Genomic DNA, 25,742 nt, shown 5'->3' with positions numbered 1-25,742 from the left:
ATTCTTGCTACTGAACAATGAGAAGAGAGAAATTGGTGAAGTATTGCAAATGTCAAGGGATATAACTGCTTCAAGCCATTAGTAGAGCAACTTGAGGAGTTGATGCAGCCTAAATAGGAATTGTCAGTTAAGAAGGAGTTGATTCAAAATATGTTGAGTGTTGATTTGACACAAGGAGAAACGAAGGAGTACTTAACAATGTTGGACAAGTTTCCAAATCTTTTCATCACTTCATATCAAGAAACAAGGGGTTTTGTTGGAGATCCTGTGAAAAACGAACTAGTTGAAGGGGCAAAGCCAATAAGACAAAAATCAAGAAGGATGGGTAAGGAGAAAATGAATGCTTTAAAGGAAGAAGTGGATAAAATTTTGGATGCAGGGTTGATTGTGCTAGTTGATATTGTTGAATGGGTGAGCCCTATAGTGGTCACTCCAACAAAAGATGGGCGTTGGAGAGTTTGCATTGATTATAAGCCATTAAATATAGTGACCAAGAAAGATCCTTATCCCTTACCTTTCATTGATCAACTTTTGGATGTAGTGGCTGGCTTTGAAAGATATAGTGTTTGTGATGGCTATTCAAGGTATTTCCAACTTATCCTTGCTCCTGAAGACCGAAAAAAGACTACCTTTATCACTCCATGGGGTTATTTCTGCTTTTGCTGCCTTCCTTTTGGGTTGAAAAATGGACTTGGAGCTTTTGAAAGAAAAGTGGATTGGGTCCTTGCCCCGTTTCTTGGAAAATTTGTCAAAGGATTCATAGATGATTTTTGTGTATACAGTTCAAGGAAAGAGCATGTTTAGAAGCTTGAAATGAATTTTGCAAGGTATGATGAATGAGGGGGTCAGTTGAACCCTATGAAGTGTCATTTGGTACAGCCAAGAGTGAAGCTTCTTGGACATGTGATTTCAAAAAATGGGATTGAAGTAGATCCAGAGAAAGTAGAGGCCTTGTTATTGTTGTCATCTCCAAAGGATAAGAAAGTTGGACAATTTTATACAAAATGTTAAATATGTGTCTCGATTCATACCTTTGGTATCACAATTATTGTATCCATTGCAGCAAGCGGTTAACAATGATCCATTGGAGTGGCCATGTGATTGTGAAGATGTTTTTGACAGAGTCAAAGAAGTTTAGAGTACACTACCCATTATGCAAGATCCTGAGTGGGAAAAGGAGTTTTATGTTAACCCATCAGTGGGAGATGATGCCATTGGGGCCATGTTCTTGCAAAGGGGAAGGAATCTCAGTATATGAAGCCTGTTCATTATGCTAGCAAAGTGAAGGCTCCCCATGAAAGAGATTACTCTAAAATTGAATTGGTGATGACCAATATGGTTTATGCTTGCACATAATTTGGGCATTACTTTTTGCAAAAGTCATTCACTTTTCTCACCAGTTATTCACTACTTCCTTAGCTATTCAATAATTTGAATATATAAAAAATAGTGATGAAATGGGTTCTTGAACTTTAGGAGTTTCAGTTCACCTTTTTGGGAGAAGAGTGTACTTGGGCTATTTTGGCAGATTTTCTCACTTACAAAGAAACTCTTGTTTTGGTTAAGGAAGAGGTGGTGCAAAAGAAGGAAGTCGAGACTCTTGCCATACCTGATGCTTCACTGCTATATTTTGATGGATCTTATCAAAGAAGTCATGATGCTGCTTCAAGAGGCACTTTCATTTATGATGCACAAGGAAAATTCGTAAGGAAATAAGGGCTGAGATTGGATGCAAAAAGTAACAATGAAGCAACGTACATGGCTCTTGAAGGTGGCTTGCACATCTATTCACAATTGGGAATTAGACGCCTACAAATCAAAGGAGATGCCTTGCTGGTTGTGAAGTAAGTATTGGGAGTATGGAAGCATAAGAATTCTAAACTATAAAATTTATGCTTTAAGGTGAAATCATTACTCAAAAAGTTTGAAGCATGGAGTTTGTAGCATATTGCAAGGTCTCAAAATGAAGAAGCACATGATGCTGCCCAAGAAATGATCACTTGTGTGTTTGTGCTGAAGGTAAATTTCCCTTTATATTGTGGAAGGGAAGTATTATCAAAGGAGGTGGATTTTCTATTGACAACTGTTTTATCAGAGTCTATCGTCATCCAAAAAGTATGCTTTTATAAGAAAAGCTAGAAAGTACAAAATTCTTGATGATGTGATTTACATGAAAAGAAGTGATTTAGTATTGTGTTGTGTGCCCTGGAAAGAGAAAATCTACAAGATTCTGGAAAAAAATCATGAGGATCTTGTGGAGGCCATTTTGCCTGCATGAAAATCACGTTGCATAAGATTTTGCAAGAAGGCTATGTATAGCCAAGTAATCAGCGAGATGTTAACCAATGGTGCAAGTCTTGTTTGTCTTTCTAGAAAGTGGGGAAGAGAATTTTGAAGCCTAAATTACAAAAGACAATTCTGGCTTTTGATGTGTTTGAAAAATGGGGTCTTGATGATATTGGACCCTTATTCATGACTAGTAAAAGGAATGCTTACATCTTGACAATAGTGGATTATTTATCACGTTGGGCAAAAGCTAAAGATGTCAAACAAATTACCTATAAGGAAATGGGAAAGTTTGTATATGAACATATATGATGCAAATTTGGTGTGCCACTAGAACTACTTTCAGATAGAGGACCTGGATTTAGAGGAGAGCTGTTTGATTTCTTGTGTGAAAAGCTTAATATACAAGATAGGTACATTTCTCCTTATTATACACAATTCAATGGTCTCAATGAAAGGTTCAATGGAGAGTTGGTAAAAATCTTGACCAAGATGACCCGGACACATGGGAAAACTTGGGATTAAGAGTTGCCTTGTGCATTATGGGCCTACAAAACTGCCATCAAAACGAGTACAGGGTTTTCTCCTTACCACTTGGTCTATAGAGAAAATAAGTATTATTGCCAATTGAAGTGGAAATTCCTGCACTTAAATTGCTATCATTGGGAGATGAGAGCAAAGAGATACTTGGCAGAAAAGGTTATTGGATTTACAATGTTTGCAATTGGACAAAGTTTTGGCTTTAAACTACTATGAGGAAGTGTCAAAGAAAGCTCAGATAAAGGCTAATGAGTGTGTAAAAGATAAAGGCATTAGGAGAAATATGGACTTTGCATGGGCCTTGTAAGGAATCCTAATTTTTAGGGATTAAGGCTAATGTTGTGTAGGGTTAAGGGGACAAGGGCATTGAAGAAGGCAGTTTTGAGTAGGCTTTTCTAGCTTTTTCTAAAGACAAATGTAGGATGTGGACCTAAGAGGTTACTTTCTCTCTCTAGCTTAAGGAAGTATAGGGGTGTGGCCACATCAGCAAGAACGTGGGTCACTAAGACCCAAAATTTGACTTTTTTTCAAAAAACTCATTTTTACTTATTTTTGAGTTAAAAATCCCTCCCAACATATATACATATCCAAAAATCATTTTTTGACCCCTTTTTTTACCTACAAGCTTTGAAAGTCCATTTTTTAAAAATCTTTTTCCCTAAAAAGTAAAAAACATTTTGTTCTCTCCTCCTCCTTCCTCCTCTCTCCCTCTCCTCTCCCTCCCTGTCCCTACCTTCCTCCTCCTCCCCAATCTCTCCCTCCCCCCCTCCCCCCTTCTCTCCTCCCATCTTCCTCCCTCTCCCTCCCTTTGCTTCCTCACGCAACAACTCCCATGGTGCTTACAGACATCACAAATCGTTTTCTTACACCACCACATACTCTGCACACCAAAAGCGTGCATATTCGCTTGCCCACGATGTTTGCACCGAAGGCCGCATCTGAGGGTGATCAAAGTTCATCACAAGAACGTCACACCGCTGGTGAGACGAATGTTGACATTTGGGTGGATGGCCATTTGTACACTTACAATCCAATAAGCTGCTTCCATCCATCCTTTAATAGCCTTTCAACATTTCTTCAATATCTTGGGAGGAGAGAAGCAAGCTTGTTAGGCTATTGCAAGCGGTTGTGTATGGGTGTAGGTGCTTCTTTGCATATTTGGATACACAAATGTCGAGCTCCTCAGCTCAAGACCGACGCATTACAATATAGTATTGTCTCTTTAGAGAGGGAGGTTGATACTCTTCAATAACAAATGCAGGAAAAGGATTCCCACATTATGAAGCTTGCCAACACCATCATATATTTGAAAGAAACACCCCTTGGTGCAAGGGAACACAAAAGCACGTATTCATCCATTGAAACCCTTGCACATTTGGGTGGAGCATGAAAACAACGAGTGACATCCACATGGTGATTTGGTCTTTACTTGACTGATACATTCTTACTTCACACTATTTTTTAACATTTATCTTACTGGTTGCTAGAAACTTCATTCAAGAGAGGCATGCGATGGAATAAGACAAGTTGATCAAGGCAACCTTCTCACTACCTTACAAGCACTTGGAGATAATCACATCAAGGATGATGTCATCAAGGACCTTATGTGCAAATTGAGAATTGTGGTTAGTGAAGATGGTGTGCAACAAGCTTGTAATGACTCAAGGATCAACACTAAAGCCTATCAGGTTGTTTTTTTGACTCCTAATAGATTCCCTCAAAGAGCGTGGTATTGTGGAAAATTTATTTCCCGTTCCGCACAAGGTCAACCTTGCAAAGAAGGCCACAAACGAAGATGTGTTCTCCTGCATTGGGACATACCTATACATTGAGGACATAATGCTAGCTTTGCTTTATGCTTCGTGCACAATGAAGGCAAGGGAAAAAGGTAAGAAACACTCCATAAGACCTTTGGAGAAGGGCTTCCCTTACACAATGTGGAATAATAGTTTTGTGGACCTTAGAAGGCTTCAACAATCCATGCTTAGATTTTAAGAGCTACCTGAAGAAGGTGACACACTATACTTCTTTCTTTTGGCTTTGTTCTTATGAAAGACTTTGAAGTATAAGGTCTTGCCACTATTTATTTTGCAATGCTTGGCACAAAGGTCGCTTTTGTGCTAAAACTCGATGAGTATCAAATAGTGAAAGGCATAATGTTAGAGAGGCTAAGTGTCACTCTAATGAATGAAGCCCTTTTGCAAACCAAGTGTTGCAAACCAAGCGAAGGGATTCAATTGATAGTGGTTGGGTGCTATTGAGGTGCACAAAGAGACCAATGGATTACTTTCATGGATTTTTGAGAGAACTCCATGGATCACAGAAGTAATACATTCTCAAATTGCAAGTGAAAAGTTGGAGGTTGAGGGTTTTGGTAGCTATGATGTGGAGGGACACTTAGGTGGGGACTTGAAGACCATAAAGTGTTTTCTTGGCTACAAAAAAGGGGCTTCTTCTCTCATGTCTTGTCCATTTTGCACTTGAGGGTACAACCTAGCGGACAAAACTCACACAAGATATCTGCAAAGGTGGGTTCAATGCTTCCATGGCAAGGGGATGGAGAACAAGGTTTGGGCTGTCGTGATGTCAGAGATGAAGGCAGAGAATGGGAAGAGACTATTTTGAGATGTCCCATGCTCAATGCCCTAGACCGTGCACAAAAGCACCAGGCTTGGAATCCAATTTTTCCATTTCCTATATCAAATGTATATTTTTGTACATTATATGCATTCATGTGCATTTATGATAGACTATTGAAGCTCCACATTGACTATGCTTTCACAATGAAGCCATTGGAAAAGTTCTAGGAATCAATCAAAAGGGTGGAGGCACTCTTGAACTCCATTGGATGTCAGAGTGAAAATACGTCTATCGTTGCTGCAGAGAACACAAGGGAGGCCCATGAAATTTCCCAACAAGTGTCAATGAGTGGACAAAAAGCCAGACACTTTTTGAAGAAAGTAACCCAAGGAAAGCCAGGTTGACATGATGTTCAAAACAGCTCCAACAAGCAGGAAGGTAACCTTTGGGAACTTTGGAAGGAGTTATGCAAAGCTACTACTGACAATGATTCAAATGGCAAGCTTGCAAACAAGCGCAAGAAATTTTGACCTGGTGATACCCTGATTTAAGGTCAATTTTGCTAAATATGTTTGCCCCTTTTAGTTTGTCTAACAAATCATTTTGATAAAATGGTCAAGCTTATGGGCCTTACCAGCACAACAGAAGAACAACGCCAATCATTTCAAGAAGCCTTGGGGGAATTCACCAAGGTCTTCACCCTTTCTTGGGGTGAAAATAACATCACATTACATGGTAAGCCATGTTACGTGGTGAACTTATTACAAGGGATTTTTTTCATTAAATAATGTGGATCATTTTCTCATGTAAACAACATATCTTGTTTGCACATGTGCATTTTTATGCACAAATATGGTTCGCTTGAGATTTTTAGCACTCAAGACATGGAGAAGTCCCATTATCGAGCAAGGGGGGTGTACTTAAAAAATACTCGACATGGTGGTGGAATGGTGCAATTCAATTATTTGGAGGAGATGTTCAAATGGTTTTTTCACACAACATTTCTTGTAAGCTCACAATGGAGCATGTGCAACAATCCAAGATTGTTAGGGAAGTGCGGAAATGGAGTCGTCAAAAGCACAACAACAAGTGGCAAATGTCGCAAGGCCCCACCAAGCATGCTGTATGGTGCCTATGCAGAGTGCGACAAGGGTCAAAGTGGATTCTACACAAGTGACTACACATGAACGCATGGACCAACTGTTGACATTTTTTTTAAAAGAAAGTTTGATGCATCCATTTAAAAAATAATAGTTTTTTTTGAAAATCAGTGTGAAAAACGCCCTTTTAAAATGGGCCCTTATAAATTTTGCTTGCTCTCATAAATCACTCATTTCTTACGCACATGTGAGCTCTTACCATACCCAATGGCGTGCACCAAACAAACCACAAAAGAGCATCCGCCTGCCAATAGAAACACCCCCCAGGATGTGAGAAGCCGACATGGCTTAAAGGCACAAGAAAATTGCCAAAAGCACCTGGCCATTTTAGGCACTCTTCTAGCAGTGGTCATGGTAGTCGGGCCCAGGAGACATCAAGGGTAGAAGAGACTTTACTTGCACAACAACAAAAACCATGACATAGAGTGAAGCAACGGGCCTAGGGTTGGTGAGAAGACCAAGCCCAACAAACATCGGAGTCTGATAGGGAGGATCCACCATGCCATCCATTCACAAGCAGGACCATCCAGAGCTTGGGTGGTCTATACAAATACCGAATCAAAGATAGAGCCACCATGACAACAAGCTGATATAAGGGGAAGACATTTCCTAATGGCGAGGGAGCTCTCCCCACAGCACAAGATCTGGAGGCAAGGGAATAGGATGACTCTAAAGAGGCTACAGATCCAGCCCCAAAGCATGTAAACAAGCACAAATCAAAGTTTTTCAAGAAGCCTAAACACCACCAACCACCAAATGTGCAAGTGCCCCCAAGACAACTTCAGTGGCGTCAGAAAATAGCAAGGGCATTTGCAGAAATTCGGCACTACCAGAAGACTATGAAGCTTTTAATTTGACGCACTTCCTTTGCTTGTAGGGTTAAGGAGGTGCTTCAAAGCTATGGAAATCAGTATAGGATGCAAGTTCTCAAAAGCATAACCATAACGTCAACTCCCAAACCATAGGCACAACGGCATAAAGATTTAATAGCCATAATTAAAACATGATTTGAAAACTGCATAACCATAAACATAACCCACTTCCCATACCATAACCATTACCATAACTTGCTTGTCATACTATAACCATAACAACCATACCATCATTGCAAAACCATAACCATATTCTAATTGCCAAACCATAACCCTCACATGATTGCCATACCATCATTGCAAAACCATAACCATAACTTGATTGCCAAATCCTAACCATACCATGATTGCCATACCACCATTGCAAAACCATAACCATAACTTGATTGCCAAACCATGAACAAAACCTCTGTGCCATACCATAACCATTAACATAACCTCTGTGCCATACCATAAATTGAAACAAATCATAATCGCAAACGGAATTCAAAACCATAAACATAAACACTAAAAAATTGTACATGCAAATAATCACTGAGTAAGACTGTATCAGGAAGACCACAACTACAAAAAAGAGTGTACTAAGAAGACTGTATCAAGATGATTGAGTAAGAATGTATCAAGAAGACCCTCATGGTAATGCCTCCAAGTTGACATCCTCTCCCTCCTCCTACAGCTGGGTCAAAAGGGCCAAAAGTCAATGCTTGTACCCATATTGGCATGTCGGAAGGCACTTCACGGCAACTTCCTACAAAATTATGATTTAGTCATGAGATAAATCTTCAAATACTATATATATTTTTAACAATGCAAAGCATACGTATAATACTTACAAACTCATATCAAATGTGTGTCATAGCCTCCACTCCCAAGATGTGATTCTCCAATAGTCTCCAAACATGCTCTGGCTGTATCTCTCTACTGTTGAAGTCTGTCAGGATTGTCTTGTGTCTCTCGTGCAATCCCCGCCCACTTCTCTGCGTCCAACCATGCCATCTTTCGACTGCCGACATTGTACTTGTCTCTTGCCTTTGACCTACGGTGTGACATTGTGGCCGTTGCCACGCCCAAAATCCAGCCATTTGAGACTTGATTGTACCCCTCTGCCTACTTGTACTCTCTGTGAATGGCCTCGAGGATGTAACTCTTTCTTTCATGGTCGAGATTATCCCAAATATCCATCACACAATGACCAAACTGAATTGTACAGAGCTGGAAAATCCTTTGTCGCATGGCCTTTTTGACCCTATTTGCCACAACAACCCCATCCCTATTCTTGTACACCTTGCTAGGATCATGCTCGTGTGATCCCCAAGGTGTACATGGTGTGCCAATCAGTGAACTATATACTAAAGAGAGTTGTGGATGCTCTCTTGATGGTGTGGATGCATCGATAGAACCTCTACCACAACAACCACCACCTGTAGAACGATGCCTACCTCGTCTCAAGGATGAACCACCCGTCGGTGTAGGGGCACACGTTTCCTAGCTGTAGGGGAAACATTCGAATGAGGTGTGGGTCCGGTCGGTGTAGGGACCACACTAGTCTGAGGCGTAGGGTCGGCCGTAGTAGCAGGTCTAGTGGAACCTGCTACACAAAGGTTCTGTGCCATCACTATCTACTCTTGTGTGAATTGTGTCAAAGAGGAGCCAATCTTCTCTAGTGACATACCTGCCGAGGTCACAAGAAAACTAAAACTAGGAGAGTATGTATGATCGTCTCATCGACCATGGCTACAGATACACAAATAACACCCACAAAATACATTAGTTTATGGAAGAAATGCTTTATCAATACAAATAACAAATAAACGAATCACCAACACAAATGAAGGAATTTAAAGTATATTGTAGACTAATATAAAGAGTTTTACAAAAGAGTTCCTAGCAAAAATCATTAGTTAATCTGTCATCTTCTATGAACTTTGATGCACCAAAGATGTCTATTACAATCTGTACTTCTGCATCTTTCTCATCAAACTCTACTTCTTCATCACTCTCTGCATCAGCTCCAGTATTTGACACCTCATCTCTAGGTTCAGGCATATGCTCACCACTAACCTCCATCTCAAAATACAAACTTATATTATACGTCGAACTTGCATTTTTCTCCTTAATCACCTCTTCGACCTCAACGTCCAATTCTTCACACACTTGCTTGATCCATGGAGCAACTTGAACAACATAGAGCCAGCACGGTTTAGACAGATCATTTTCAACATTTTCTCTTCGTAGTGGATCTAGTGTGAACACAACTTGTTCACAATGCTACGGAAGTACGCATGTATCTTGCATATCTGTCCACACCCGCTTAGAGTTCACTTGTATCAATCTACTCTTGTCTTTGCGCACATATGTATTAGGGCCGTTTTTGGTAATAACTTTGAACCACTTGAAATCAAAGATAAAAATATCAAACTTTGTAAAGCTAATCTTCAAGATGTCTTGGATGTAGCCAAAGTTTCAAGTTGGCTAGTCTCTCTGTTCTCATCCTTGGCACTACTCCTACTTTCTTGGACGAAGCTTGCCCTAAAACCACTGTCCAAAGTGACCCTTTGTTTGTTGATCTGTTGCATTCTAAAGTGTTTCCCATCTGACCACAAAGCTCCATATTTGTGATACTGCAGCCACAAAATTGAAACAGACTTAAAGTTATAAAGTAATATTATCATGTGGAGCTCAAAAAGGAAGTTGTGAAAATATACATTCCAATCGCAACCCCTTGACATCTCCTCTTCATCTTCAGTAATCAACACTTCATTACTCTTTGCCTTTGAGATTGTCACACTTAACCACCACCCAGTTGGAAAGTCATGCAATTTTTGAAGATGATCTATAAAAGTAAGGTTTTTAGTGGCATGGTTGCGCTTGAATTACAAGCGACCTGTCAAGCGTTGTTGCCTTTTCCCTTCGTACCTTTCTAGCCACTTTTGCATGATGTCTGAGTTGAGAAGAAAAATATCTCATAACCTTTTCTCGCACTGTGATATCCATCTTCCTAATGATGCCTAGTCCTTACGGGTCGTCCCCTGTCACCTTGACGTTGACCTCAATAGTCCACATTCGGGGCATCTCATGATCAATCGAGTCTAAAAAATTCATTGATGAGGACCATCCTTTGGCCATGCTACCCTCAGTGCGAGCCCTTCATATTAGAAAGAGAATGGGGTCTAGGAGAACCTCTTTATTTGGCAGTTGAAGGAAGTCAAACCTCTAGTATTAAGAAAGTAATCAAAGGACAACTTTTGAATTCAAACAAGAAAAACGGATGAATTCAAAATTTCCCTCCAAAATCGAATTTAAAATCTAACGGGTAAAACCATATCATTGCATATCTATGGAAAGAGCTCGATGCGTAGATTGCACATCTATGATCTCCGCTCAAATCGGAGACCATATGTGGGAATTATGGAAGACCAAAAAGCTTAATATTGTCCACCTCCTTTTTGGGGAAAAAACGTGCATCCTTTGACCACTCTTACACATCTCTTACACACCCACCTATTCATCAAAATATTAATCACCTCCATAAGCTCATGGAAAATAAAGAGGTCCTCCTACACCCCATCCTCTTCCTAATGTTAACGAACGAACCCCTTTAAAAGTTGATTGCGATGGGACTTTGAGCATTAGCCAAAGTTACACGTCCCTTTTTGTATTGCACACCCTTCTCTTTGTAATCAAATGACTTTGCAATGACAAAATGCTTAAGACTCTTGTGTCTACTGTCTCCATAATGATTTGGCTTTTCGGACTATCCATGTGTTTTAAGTCACTATAACACGTTGTGCAAAAATCAGCGCAGATGCCAACGAGACAAAGCTTCTTTTAGAAGTAAAATTCCCTAGAATAAGCATCATAATACATGCCGGTATCGTGGTGTCAATATATGCACCGGTAGAGCCCGTTGGAATACACGTTGTTTTATGCACCGAAATAAACACGACAATATGTCCCAAAATAAAAGCAATTATATACACCAAAAATGTTTTCATATACCGATGGTTGTTTTGAGGCCCGAGCCGTCGGTTGTGTCAAATTCTGTTCCGACGACCAAACCTGCAAATTGTTTTAGGGTAGAGAAGGATCGGAATTGATGTTACATGTACTGCAGCAATAGAAAACAGTCCTCTTTGCCCAAAGGAAGAGTACACAAGCAACCACACTCCACCAACAAGGATGGTAAACAGCGAGTGTATACAGATTAGCAAAACTGTAAAAAGAACAAAACCAAAAAAACAAAAGCTTAATTATGACAAGTTCTCAAAATAATAACCATAACATTGACTCCCAAACCATAGGCACAACGGCATAAAGATTTTATAGCCATAACTAAAACATGATTTGAAAACTGCATAACCATAAACATAACCCACTTTCCATACCGTAACCATTACCATAACTTGCTTTTCATACCATAATCATAACAGCCATACCATCATTGCAAAACCATAACCATAATCTGATTACCAAACCATAACCATCACATGATTACCATACCATGATTGCCATACCATCATTGCAAAACCATAACCATAACTTGATTGCCAAACCATGACCAAAACCTCTGTACCATACCATAACCATAACCTCTGTGCCATACCATAATTTTGAAACAAAACATAATCGCAAGCGGAATGCAAAACCATAAACATAAGCACTAAAAATTTGTACATGCAAACAATCACTGAGTAAGACTGTATCAAGAAGACCACAGCTACAAAAAAGACTGTACCAAGAAGGCTGTATCAAGATGATTGAGTAAGAATGTATCAAGAAGATCCTCATGGTAATGCCTCCTAGTTGACGTCCTCTCCCTCCTCCTACAGCTCGGTCAAAAGGGCCACAAGTCAATGCTTGTACCCATATTGGCATGTCAGAAGGCACTTCACGGCAACTTTCTACAGAATTATGATTTAATCATGAGATAAATCTTCAAATACCATATATATTTTTAACAATGCAAAGCATACGTATAATACTTACAAACTCATATCAAATGTGTGTCATAGCCTCGACTCCCAAGATGTGATTCTCCAATAGTCTCCAAACATGATCTGGTTGTATCTCTCTACTGTTGAAGTCTGTCAGGATTGTCTTGTGTCTCTCGTGCAATCCCCGCCCACTCCTCTGCATCAACTATGCCGGATTTGGACCACCGACATTGTACTTGTCTCTTGCCTTTGACCGATGGTGTGACATTGTGGCCTTTGCCTTGCCCAAAATCTAGCCATTCAAGACTTGATTGTATCCCTCTCCTTACTTGTACTCTCTGTGAACAACCTCGACGATGTAACTCTTTCTTTCATCATCAAGATTATCCCAAATCTCTATCACAGAGTGACCAAACTGAACTGTACAGAGTTGCCAAATCCTTTGTCGCATGGCCTTTCCGACCCTATTTGCCACAACAACCCCATCCTATTCTTGTACACCTTGCTAGGATCATGCTCGTGTGATCCCCAAGGTGTACGTGGTGTGCCAATCGGCGAACTATCTACTAAAGAGAGTGGTGGATGCTCTCTCGTTGGTGTGGATGCATTGATATAACCGCTACCACAGCAACCACCACGTGTAGAACGATGCCTACCTCGTCTCGAGGATGAACCACCCGTCGTTGTAGGGGGCACACTAGTCCTAGCCGTAGGAGGCACATTCGATTGAGGTGTGGGGCCGATTGGTGTAGGGACCACACTAGTCTTAGGCGTAGGGTTGGCCATAGTAGTAGGTCTAGAGAAACCTACTGCCCAAAAGTTTTGTGCCATCATGATCTGCTCTTGTGTGAATTGTGTCAAAAAGGAGCCAATCTGCTCTGGTGACATGCCAACCGAAGTGACAAAAAAACTAAAACTAGGAGAATATGTATGATTGTCTCATCGACCATGGCTACAGATACACAAATAACACCCACAAAATACCTTAGTTTACGGAAGAAATGCTTAATCAATACAAATAAACAAATTGCCAACACAAATGAATGAATCTAAAGTGTATTGTAGACTAATAAAAAGAGTTTTACAAAAGAGTTCCTAGCAAAAATCATTAGTTAATACCTCATCTTCTATAAGATCTGATGCACCAAAGATTTCTATTACAATCTGTACTTCTACATCTTTGTCATCAAACTCTACTTCTTCGTCGCTCTCTGCATCAGCTTCAATATTTGACACCTCATCTCTAGGTTCAGGCATATGCTCACCACTTACCTCCATCTCAAAATCCAAACTTATATCATCCATCGTCCCTTCACTTTGTTCATTAATCACCTCTTTGACCTTAACATCCAATTCTTCACACACTTAGTGGCTCCATGGAGCAACTTGAACAACGTAGAGCTAGCGTGGTTTAGACAGATCATTTTCACCATTTTCTCTCCATAGTGGATCTAGTGCAAGCACAACTTGTTCACAATGCTACGGAATTACGAATGTATCTTGCATATCTGTCCACACCCGCCTAGAGTTCACTTGAATCAATCCACTCTTGTCTTTGTGTACAATTGTATTAGGGCCGTTGGTAATAACTTTGAACCACTTGACATCAAAGATAAAAAATATCAAACTTTGTAAAGCTAATCTTCAAGATGTCTTGGATGTAGCCAAAGAATTCAAGTTGGCTAGTCTCTATGTTCTCATCCTTGGCACTACTCCTACTTTCTTGGACGAAGCTTGCCCTAAAACCACTGTCCAAAGTGACCTTTTGTTTGTCAATCCGTTGCACTCTAAAGTGTTTCCCATGTGACCACAAAGCTCCATATTTGTGATACTGTAGCCACAAAATTGAAATAGACTTAAAGTTATTAAAGTAATGTTATCATGTGGAGCTCAAAAAGGAAGTTGTGAAAATATACATTCCAATCACAACCCCTTGACATCTCCTCTTCCTCTTCAGTAATCAACACTTCATTCCTCTTTACCTCTGAGATTGTCACACCTAACCACCGCCTAGCTGGAAAGTCAGGCATTTTATGAAGATGATCTATAAAAGGAAGGTTTTTAGTGACATCATTGTGCTTGAATTGCAGGTGATCTGTCAAGCATTGTTGCTTTTTCCCATCATACCTCTCTAGCCACTTTTGCATGTTGTCTGAGTTGAGAAGGCAAAATATCATAGCCTTTTCTCGCATTGTGATGTCCATCTTCCTAATGATGCCTAGTCCCTTCATACTAGAAAGAGAATGGGGTTTAGGAGGGCCTCTTTATTTGGAAGTTTAAGGAAGTCAAACCTCTAGTATTAAGAAAGTAAGCAAAGGACAACTTTTGAATTCAAACAAGCAAAACGGCTAGTTTATTTGAATTCAAAGTTTCCCCCCAAAATGGAATTGAAAATCTACCCAATAAAACCATATCATATAGCATATCTATGGAAACAGCTCAATGCGTAGATTACAGATCTATGATCTCCGCTGAAATCGGAGATCATATGTGGGAATTATGGAAGACCAAAAAGTGTAAAATTGTCCACCTCCTTTTTGGGGGAAAAAAGTGCATCCTTTGACCACTCTAAGATATCTCTTACACACCCACCATTCTTGGACACATTGCATACACCTATTTATCAAAATATTAATCACCTCCATAAGCTCATGGAAAATACAGAGGCCCTCCTACACCCCATCCTCTTCCTAATGTTGACGAAAGAACCCCTTTAAAGTATTCATAAGTCTCCCTAAGAAGAACATCCACCTGCTATGGACTACCCCAGCAATTGCAACTTCATTGACCACATGCACAAGTACAAGCATTTGGATGGTAATAATGTTTAATGGAAAGCACTTCTTCACCATGCACACTGCTTCAATAGCATTTAAGCGTGCTACATCGATGTTGTCTTCTCTTATCTCTTTTGAACTTATCCAACGTACCAACTTACTGATTTTGTAGATTATTTTTCTCATGTCATCTGTCAAAAAATCCTTTATGGAAATTGGTAAGATAAGTTGTAAAAATTTGTGTAAATCGTGGGACTTAAGACCACTAAGATTTTCATCTCTCATAAAAGCCGTTTTCAAACATCGCACGCACCTAGTGGGAGTCTTGAATGAAGATATAGTATTCTTTACTTGTTGCTCTTATGTACGACTCAAAACCCATGGACCTTTCAATATAGAAAACTTTCCATTGGGTTTAAGTCGAGGCCACATCTATGGCATTCGACCTCACAGCCTGCAGGTCATCTCTTTGGGCCTTGCTCTCCCTTTTTCTAGTGATGGTTTTCCATATGATCTCCCCCACATTCTTGAAGATTTGCATTGGGTCAAGTAGATGATTACTTAGCAGATCACTCTAGTACAAGATTTCATGGAAAATAGAAAGTATTTTTTTCGAGGTGGCATGAAATCTCCCCTCTCTAGCCACATGTTTTTCCAATTGCTCGCTGTTACTGGATGCATGTCATATTTGCATATGTTTGGTCCACGTAGCTCATGTCCTTCAAGCAAAAATCTACCATGCTCCTCGTAGATTGTCTTGCTCAAATGCTCAAAGCGGCGGAAGCCAGGTGGAGGACCACATTTCGGACATGCATGATTGCTTGAGTAACTCAAGCATGAAAAAGCAAAAATTTAAAATATAAAAGCATAGGCATAGCCAGGAATAACATGTGTGTAAGGGTTTCTAAGGCACTTACCTGAACACTCACCGAAGCCTGGCCAATCGTGCGTGGTCAACATGAGAATTCCTTGCACATGTACATTCTGTCAGCCGATTGGTTGGGACATATCAACCAGATCGATTCTTGTCCACTACATTTGGAGCTCTTCTATAAGTGATGCTAGAGAGACGTCCATGTTCTCTACTTTGTAATTTCTTGGGACAATCAGTGACAACAACAGATGGCCCTTCTTGATAGCTAGCCATGGTGGAAGATTAGAATTAACCAGACATATAGGCCACGTGCTCCATGACAAACTCCGTAATCTGAATGGGAGCCAGACCAAAGCGGATACATCGAGGATCATTCTTAAATGTAGGCCAACTTTCCTCTATGTGCTTTCATGCACGAGAGTCAGCAGGTACCCGCGTCACATCATCTGTCGATCTAGTATTTGAGTGCCATGTCATCAAAGCGGCTATAGACTTGCACCTGAACATGCTCTTTATTCTTGGAATGATAGGAAAGTGTCTAAGGACCTTGCAAGGATGTTTTTTCCTTGTATGTCCTCTCTGTACTTGTTTGATCCACAATTGGGACACTGTTCCAAATTTTCAACTCATTGCAAAAAATTATACAATCATTAGGACATGCATGTATTTTGTGATAATCCAAGCCCAAATTAGTAAGAATATTTTTAGCAACTGGACAGTTAGGGGGCATGTGATTCCCTTCTGGCAAGATTTTCTTGTTGAGCAACCTGCCGTTACATGAACAAGTCAGCCCCTTGATTAAATTGTTGAACTGTAATTTGCATTTTATCATGCTGAGGATACAATGTATTTACCTGAAAAGCTCTGTGACGGAGGTGCCAGACCACCACACATAGACAGACTGCAAACTAAGCATTGCCAAAGCGGTACGAAGAACTGAGTTTTTTGCACCATTGTAAAGCGGCATGCATGCAAGAGTTCGCATCATCTCGCCCAATTTATTGTTTCTATCATGCCGTCAATATGTACGGGATAGCTGAGGTTGGTTGGCAGTATTGCCTTGAATGTTGTCGTCTTCTATGTTTTCAATGATGGAATTCATGTCAAAGAATGCGTCTAATATCTACTCTATCTCTACTTCTTGAAATGCCACATCAGGTATTGGTTGGGAGGACTGAGTCGATGGATGTTTGTTTGAAAATCATCTTCTTTGGGATGAAGTTGGCATGATAATATCTACTTGTAGAGTTTGATCTATTATCTCTGGACCAGGAGATCGATAATGTAGGTCTTGTAGTTGCTCTATCAGAAAGAGACCGTGGTTGCGTATGTGCTGGCCGTAGATTTTTTGTTTTCGAAAGATATGATGCTTGCAATGCGCACAAGGACATGCCATCCTATCATCCATATTTTATCTACCAATGATGCAACAAATGATTAAAACACTCTTGCTATAACTACACATTACTAACTACATGACAATACATGACAATCTCACATTCTCTAGCCAGGCCCAATCCCCGCACACCTCGGTCTAGAGGTGCACGGAGATTAGGACCACAGGGTAATAATCTTGTCTTTATTGGTCAATGACTATATATTAGGGTTTTTGAAGTCTGTGTGCTTCTGAAGTCTGATTGCATTATTTTACTTCGTTTATCAATGTCCATTTGTGTTTTGAAGTACACAAGTCATTTTCGGAGTCCGTTTGCATTTTTCCAACTATTTTTTGCTAAGCTCTAATAACCTCACATTCTCTATCCATGCCCAATCCTCTCACACTCTGTCTAGAGGTGCACGAAGATTAGGACCACAGGGTAATAATCTCGTCTTTATTGATCAATGACTATATATTAGTTTTTGAAGTCTGTGTGCGCTTTTGAAGTCCAATTGCACTTTTGAAACATAAAACCTAAACCTAACCTATAGCCTAAACCTGACCTAACATACAACCTAACCTTTTATGTACAACCTACCTAAAACTAATATGACATAACCTATAACCTAGCCTATAACCTAAACCTAACCTAACATAACCTATAGCTTAACCTAACCTATAATGTATAACCTAAACCTTTGGCCCCATATTTACAGGTGTTGAAGACCCTGAAGATAGGTTAGCAGATTTGAATTGTAGATGTTATTGATACATATGTTAATGGATACGAAAAAGTTGCAGACAATGCCGCTGTTGATGCACTGACGAGCAAAGATTTGGTACAATGATTTGAAGTCTGATGGTCGAGGTTCATGGTAGGAATTGCAAGGGCAGTTTTTGAAGTAATTTTGAGAAGTGATCACCTTGACAGAGGCTGGTGCAAAGCTAAAAGCGGTACACCAAGACGTAAGTAAAGATTTTTCCATTTTTCTTGAGCAGTTTGAAGCCTGTTGGAAACAGTAAGAGTCTTCCATGGGAGTGAGAGGAAATAAAATTTTGAAGCTGTCAAAGTTTCTTGAGTGCTTGCATCCGAGGATTAGAGATAAGGTGGAAGACGGCATTGATACCTATGAAGACATGGTGTATCTCGACAAGATGAAGAGCAGAAAGGTGAAGCGGAAGCTGGAGCTAGGTTTGCTGAAGCCTACAAATTATGTGATTATTGCAAGGCTAGCAGAATATTATATGGCTCAGTCAAAGGTAGTGGCAGTTGCTCAAGATGCAGAACGTGTTGAGGTAAGGCCAACAATTGATTATGTTCCTTGGAAGTTTCCAATTTATGATGTGCATGTGCCAGTGCTGGACGAGCTTGTCAAGGAGGGTAAGCCCCTTGTTAAAGTGAGCTAGTGTGCCCAAGAGGAAGCAGATGTTGGGTTTCCAGACATGAGAAGGTAGCAGATAGCAATCAAGTTGCAGACATCGAGGATTCAGAAGGAGATAAAGACAATGTGCAGAGCCTAGACAATGGTGAAGCTTTTGTGGAGTAGCAGGCGGTTGAAGATGTTGATACTGAGTCAGTATATGACGCTGATGAAGATGGAGATGCCACTTCTGATTTCTAGGAGATAAGCAAGGAATATGGATTGGATGAACCCACATCCTATGACGAGGAGACCAATTTTGATAATCCGGTGCTAGTAAAGGTAAAAATGTCTCATTGTGTGTCTAATGATGTGGTCCTAGCCAATGTGGAAGAAGAACAGGTTGAGGTGCCCAAGCAAGTAAGGGAGGATTTGTTATCAAAGGTGGCATGCAGTGCTCTATTGGCGGCTGTGTTGATGAAACTTGCAGTGGAGATGGTTGTGGTGGTAGAATTGGTTCAAGCCCCTGCAAAGGAGGATAAATCTGAGTCTCAAGCTAGCCAAGCTGGCCTACTCAATCGGCAACGGGATGATGGTGAAGTGGAAACCGAGGAGGTTGGGCATGTTTTTGAATCTCATGAGGTGATGGATGTTGACCAAAGAGGAGAGCAGTTGGAGGTGCCTGTGGGTTGCCATGATGATGCTACAGGTGTAGGCCTTTTGGTTCAGGTATGCTATGGAAGTGAAACTGATTGGGGCTTTGATGATCTCAAGGATGTCGTGGATATAAGAGATGCAAGTGCTTGTGGATAAGGCTTTGACCAAGGTACATGCTAGGCGAGGGTTAATTCCTCTATAGGTGGGGAGTCTAGTGCCAGAGAGGAGAGCAGCTGGAGGTGCATGTGGGTTGCCATGATGATGCTACAGGTGTAGGCCTTTTGGATCAGGCTTTGATAATCTCGAGAATTCCGTGGATAAAGAGATGCAAGTGCTTGTGGATAAGGCTTTGACCAGGGTACACGCTAGGTGAGGGTTAATTCCTCTATAGGTGGGTATTCCAGTGCCAAGGGCATGCTATATGAAGAAGAAAGAAGATGTCAAGGGTGAGTCCAAGCTGTCTAAAGAGGTATGAAATATGTGGTTGAAGTGTATTCTCGTAAGTGCATCAGTGGGGTAAGTTATCTGCCAGATACGGAGTTCCATGGAGATGAACTCTGCTTCACATGGTTGGGCGGGAGGGTCAAATCTGTTAGTCAATGCGGATGGTGTGATTGAAATGCCACGTGAATTGGTTGGTACAAGTGGTATGCTTACCCAACCAGGTATGTTGATGAGGCAGGTAAATGTGAGAAGAAATGGAAGGTAGTTTGGGCATATTGTGTGCATGGTTGGTTGCGGACATGGGTGAAGCACTATTGGAGGGTGCTATAGATGGATGGAAGAAGTCAGTGCCAGGTTTTTGACCCAAATGAAAGATATATGATGCAGGGGGTGGGGCAACCCACTTGAGGTTTGGCAGTGGTTGTCAAGAGTAGGGCCTTGTACATGTGGTAGGTTTTTGTGATTTTCTCACAGTTTTGGATAGTGTTTGCTAGTTTTTGCAGCAGTTAGTAGAAGAACAAACATGATTTTTGGTTGAACATGAATGTTCAACAAGGGGGTAGGGCAATGATGGTGCATCCAAACTGTGTCAACCCTAGAAGAGGGCACAGGAAGTGATGTGTATGCTTATAGGTGCATGGCAGAGGGCTAAAGCAGATGGGAAGAGCTTGTGCAGGCAAGTGGCAGTGGAGATGTATGCTTTATGTGGTTTTGTAGGCCAAAGGTGCTCCAGATAGGGCTTGATAGGGTGACAGATGAAGAATGCCAGAGATGATAATTTCTGGCCTAGATTTGTAGAAATTGAAGTGCTAAAGGAGTAGGTCCAAATAGCTCATCAAACGAAGCTATAGGCTGCAAGATACGAGGCTTTGAAGTTGGAGTTGGTTGCAGATCTAAGACGCAAAGGTGTGATTCCAGATGGCCCAATCTAGTTTGCAGTCATGGGCGCGTAGTGCTTGATTTATGCAGCGTGTTGGCCTTTTTGGATTGTCCATCAGATCTATGGATGCCAAGTTATTGCCAGATGAAATTTTGCTGGGGGCCAAGTCTGTGTCGGATGGGCCACCTTAGGAAATGTGTCAGTTGATGATCTTGGAGTCTTGCTCGGGCTTGGATGCCAAGTATGCAGTGTGGAGAGACCACAGGAAGTGACTGCATGTCAAACGGAGCCCAGATCGAACAAATATTGCCACAATGCTTAAAAGTGCGATGTCTGATGTTTCTTGCCAGTTTTGATGCACGTCGTTTGATGGTTGGGGTGCGTTTCATGTAGGTGGAATTGGAGCCAGCAAAGAGACCGTTTGATGGGAAGTTTCAGCCAGGCATTCGGATCACCGGGCCCTAAATGGCAGGCAGAGCAAAAAGGCAAAGAAAATGAGATTTTTGAGTTTTTGGTGGTGGATATTTTTTAATCTTGGAGGGGCTTGGAGGGGGGCTCCCGTGGGGCCACCATGTGGCAATGCCATGAGCCCATATGCACAAGTGAGCCCTGAACTGGTGGTATATATATAGTGCAGCACGCCCCTATAGCGGACATCGAGTTGAAGTGGAGAGCTCCTGGGAGCGTTGTTGATGAGTAACTTTGGTTTGCAAAGCAGGGTTGCCGCACCTTCATGTGCAAAATCAAAGTTATCGATGTTCATTCTACTCTCTGGGTTATTGTCAACCATGTTAATTAAACTTATGTATATATTACTTTGTGCTTTGGTACCCTCGAAAACCTTAGTCGCTACTCTTCTTTACCTTTAAAAATTAGTTCTCAAGCAGCCATACCCGTGGTTTAGACAATGTTGATTGCAAAGACTAGTGGAGAGGGTCTAACATTGATCAGTTGAGTATGGTTCCTGTTGATCTTTCTCATAGCTCAATAATGGTTAAGCCAAAGGCAAGCCCCAAGAGACTCCATTATTAAGACTATAGTTCCCAACAGTGTACCTCAAAGTAAGTCCTTCTCAACCAAGATAATAGATCCTTGTCCCACTTACCCTATTGCAATGAAAATGTCCAACCTTTCATGGACAACTTAAGGACCTCTCCTCTCATGCAAGAAAAGAGAAACCAATAGCTCTAATATCAATGTAAGGGAAATGGCCTATGAACTTTGAGAATAACGGAATTAAGAAAATTTAAGTGAGCATTTTTGTGAGACTACTTTGAGAATATAGAGGGTGAACTTCATTACCATTATACTTAATTAACTTGGCATGAACAATACTTTTTTTAAGAGGCAGAATTAGGGAACATGACAACAATTTGAGGATTGGATTTATGTGGAGCCGGCGGTCCCCCCTCCAATAGGCTTTTGTATTATGGATCCTCCCATCAAGAGAGACTGCATACATTACAATCTTTGTGTTCCTTGTGACCTAGGTGATGCAATGAAGATGTAAAGCTTAATGCATCACAAGAATACCATAAACTTTGTAAAGGCATTAATCATCCTCGGCCTCACTTCCAAGGCCTCAAACACCTTCAAAGGTGGAGAGAGCTAGCAAGGAATGAGGGTAGGGAAGAGGAAGAAGAAGCATTCTTAGGAGAAATAAATAGTTCCTCACTTCTCATCACTCTTCTTTCTTATCATAGCATAATATCATAGTAATGATGAAGAAGATGGAAAGCTTTATCATTGGAGCATGGCTCTTGGTTGGATTTGCATTCCATAGACAAGAGTGTTGGTGTGAGCTCTCAGATTCTCAACAAGCTTGGAGAAGGAGATGGAGCTCTTGCACTTTGAACTTCACACAATGTGTGTGTGTGTGTGTGTGTGTGTGTGTGTGTGTGTGTGAGAGAGAGAGAGAGAGAGAGAGAGAGAGAGAGAGAGAGAGAGTGGGAGGGGGGGGGGGGGGGGGGGGGGGGGGGGGGGGGGGGGGGTGGGTATACCCCCCCAAGCTAGCCCTCTACTTGCATGGTTGACCCCCTCTTCTAGCTCATGATTTGTGGCTTATTGGCTCTCTCAAGCCTAGCCAATCACAAGTAGAAATAGAGGTAGCCTTTGGACAAGTGTCCTCCTTTCCCCTTTGAGAGAGAGGACTTGATACATGCTTAAACAATATTTTAACTGGCTAAATTATCATTGGACCCCTCTAGGGATCAGCCAATAGGCTTTAGGCACACTATAAGGCCAACCTAGCTAGGGGCTTGACATGTGTCCCATTTGCCTCTTTGAGAAAGGGGTGTACTTTGGGTGAAGAAGGAGTTAGTCAACACACCTCCTACTCTTGGGGCTCGCGCTCTCCGTTATAGACTCATGCTTGACGTTTTGAAACAGTTTATTCCCCTCTAGAACCTTAGCTATGAAGCATCTTAGTCATGAAGCACATGAAGCATCTTAGTCATGAAGCACATGAAGCACCTTAGTCAGCAACAATGACAAGCACCTCAAGCACCCTAGTTATAAAGAATGCCAAGCACCTCAAGAACCTTAGTTAGCAAGCATGAAAAGCACCTCAAGCACCTTAGTCAGCAAGCACAACAAGCACCTCAAGATTTGGCTAGGTTTCCCAACTCAAGCACAACCCTATCTAAGGACTTTTAACACTAACCTTTGGAGGTCTTTAATAAAGCTAACCCTAAGGTCTTGAAGCTCCATTAGCTAGCCTTGATCTTTGACAGACCATCTTCATTTGCACCCCTTTAACCTTGTCCCCTTGTTAAGATAGATCCATAAGCACATGTCTATATTCTAACCCTTGTTCTCTTTTGTTCTCCCACATTAAATTATCAGTTTAATATGAGAAAATAATTTGGGTTGGTTAGATATTAGATTTTATGACCTTTGTTGTCCTGAAGGCAGGGTTACATGCACATTTTGTGCATCACCCCTGTTTTTACCCTCTCCCCCCCACAACTCTATTGCCGTTTCCTTATACCTACATGCGGTATGATGGTCCTCTATTCTACCCTACTCTATCCCCTTTGAGAGCCACCATGGTGACTGCCAACATAAAGTTCTAGGTTAAAGATACAAAAGTGACAAAAGTTTTTCGATGAAAGTGAATTGACAAAAGTAATACAATGAAAAAATTATACACATCATAGGCAAAATCACTTGACTATTAGCTTTGACCAAAATGTAATAGTTACAACACAATTGTCATTATTAAGAAAATACATCGTTCACCAATACTTACAAAAATGACGTACACACGTCATCTCATTGTACATGCTATGACAAAAGAAAACTAGTGCTATTTGGCTACGACTAGATTGACGTCGTCTAATCCGACGTCTCATCGTGCCCAAGCGGCGTATCTGTCGGATTCTGCAGAAAAAAACAACAAGACTTTTTGTAAGTATAAATAACTAATGAAAAAACAATCTATTTTTTGTAAGTCAATCTGGCATGTTCCACCCATGCTTTATTGCATTTTGCACTTCGGGATGCTTGTGCTTGCAGTATTCTCATATCCGCACCTTCATCATGTCTTCATTGAAGCGCTCATCTCGATTTGACACGGGAAACTCGTTATGTTGCATGCTGATGACTCTGTCTTTTAATTCATTTGGCACTTCACTCTAGGTGTTTAGTATGTAGTGTCGAAACACATGAGAGCAAAGGTCGCGCTTGCATGATCACAAACTTGCCATCGTCATCCAAGATGATGCTGCCACTGATGTCAATTGAGTACAACAAGCCCTCTCCCCTATGATGCGTGAACCTGGGTGTTTCTGCAGGGGTCTTGAGCGGCATCTCGATGGGGGTACAGACAACACGTGTCTCCATTGGAGTTTGTGCCCCGAAGCGAGGAGTGTTGATTGGGGTGACTCCCGGAGGAGTAGTGACAAGTGGTCTGTAGCTAGGAATGATCGACAGTCACGCAAAGCTTGGAGTAGAGGGTCATTCCATGGATGGTGTGGGGGCAAGCAAAGAAGGGAAAGGTAAAGAGCCTCGACGACTACGAGGCGGTGTCGAAGCATCAGTGGTGTCTCTCTATAGCAATCACCGTTGCTGCCGCCACCACTAGAGCATCTATGCCTAGAAGAGTGTGTAGATCATCTAGTCAACATCGAACTCGTAGATTGCACTTATCACTCCAAAGAAAATTGAGATGCTGAAGGAGTGGAATGACATGATGGTGCTAGTGTAGGTGATTGATTTTGACCAGAGGCCTTCCCCTCATATATAAAAGCATCTCAAGGCTTTCATGCCGTAGCTACATTGAATGCACCACAAGAACAACATTACTTGTTCTTTCTAAAGTGCATCACATTCAACATACATATCAATTACGGCATTGCTAGGCATGTCTTGCAATCAAGGCATTCTGAGTGATGAGATTTTGGATGGGAAGTCCCTCCTCCGCCTTTGTGAGGGCACCGCATTTGACTAAATATCAACCTAGGCATTGCAAATGCTGGTGGGCATATCCTGCTGTTAGCAGTCTCCAATAAACAACATTCTTGCCAGGCACAAAAAATCAACCAAAGCATTGCCTGTCACAACACATTTGGCTTACATATCGGTTAAGGCACTGTCTAGCACGACATTCTCCTTTTAGCTGAAATCTCATCAAGAATTTAATGCTCTACTAACTGCATGATATTCTATAATGTGGCTGAAGCCCAGAACTCCCAGTTGGCACACCCACTCAGGCAACCAAACTGGTACAAAAACGATCCCCGTTGAAACTTAAACTGCTAATATCTTGGCAATCAAAGCTCCGATTCACAATATGAAAAGACCAAGGTGCTCCACAAAGTGATCACTTCAGGCTTATGCATTCAATCCTTCCCTGATTCCACATCTGCAGTTCCCAATCCGGTACAGATCTGCAATCAATCCGAGCTTCAAACTGATAAAAATTCTTCATCGTAGCTCCAATTGATGAGCCGTAAAAAGACAAGCCCATAGAGCAATGATTTACTTAAGCCATGTATTG

Source organism: Adiantum capillus-veneris, chromosome 2 (assembly GCF_014529385.1).
Source record: "Adiantum capillus-veneris isolate H3 chromosome 2, ASM1452938v2, whole genome shotgun sequence".
In the NCBI taxonomy this organism is placed as follows: domain Eukaryota; kingdom Viridiplantae; phylum Streptophyta; class Polypodiopsida; order Polypodiales; family Pteridaceae; genus Adiantum; species Adiantum capillus-veneris.
The sequence above is the reverse complement of the archived record's forward strand: the minus strand, read 5'-3'. Positions refer to the sequence as shown.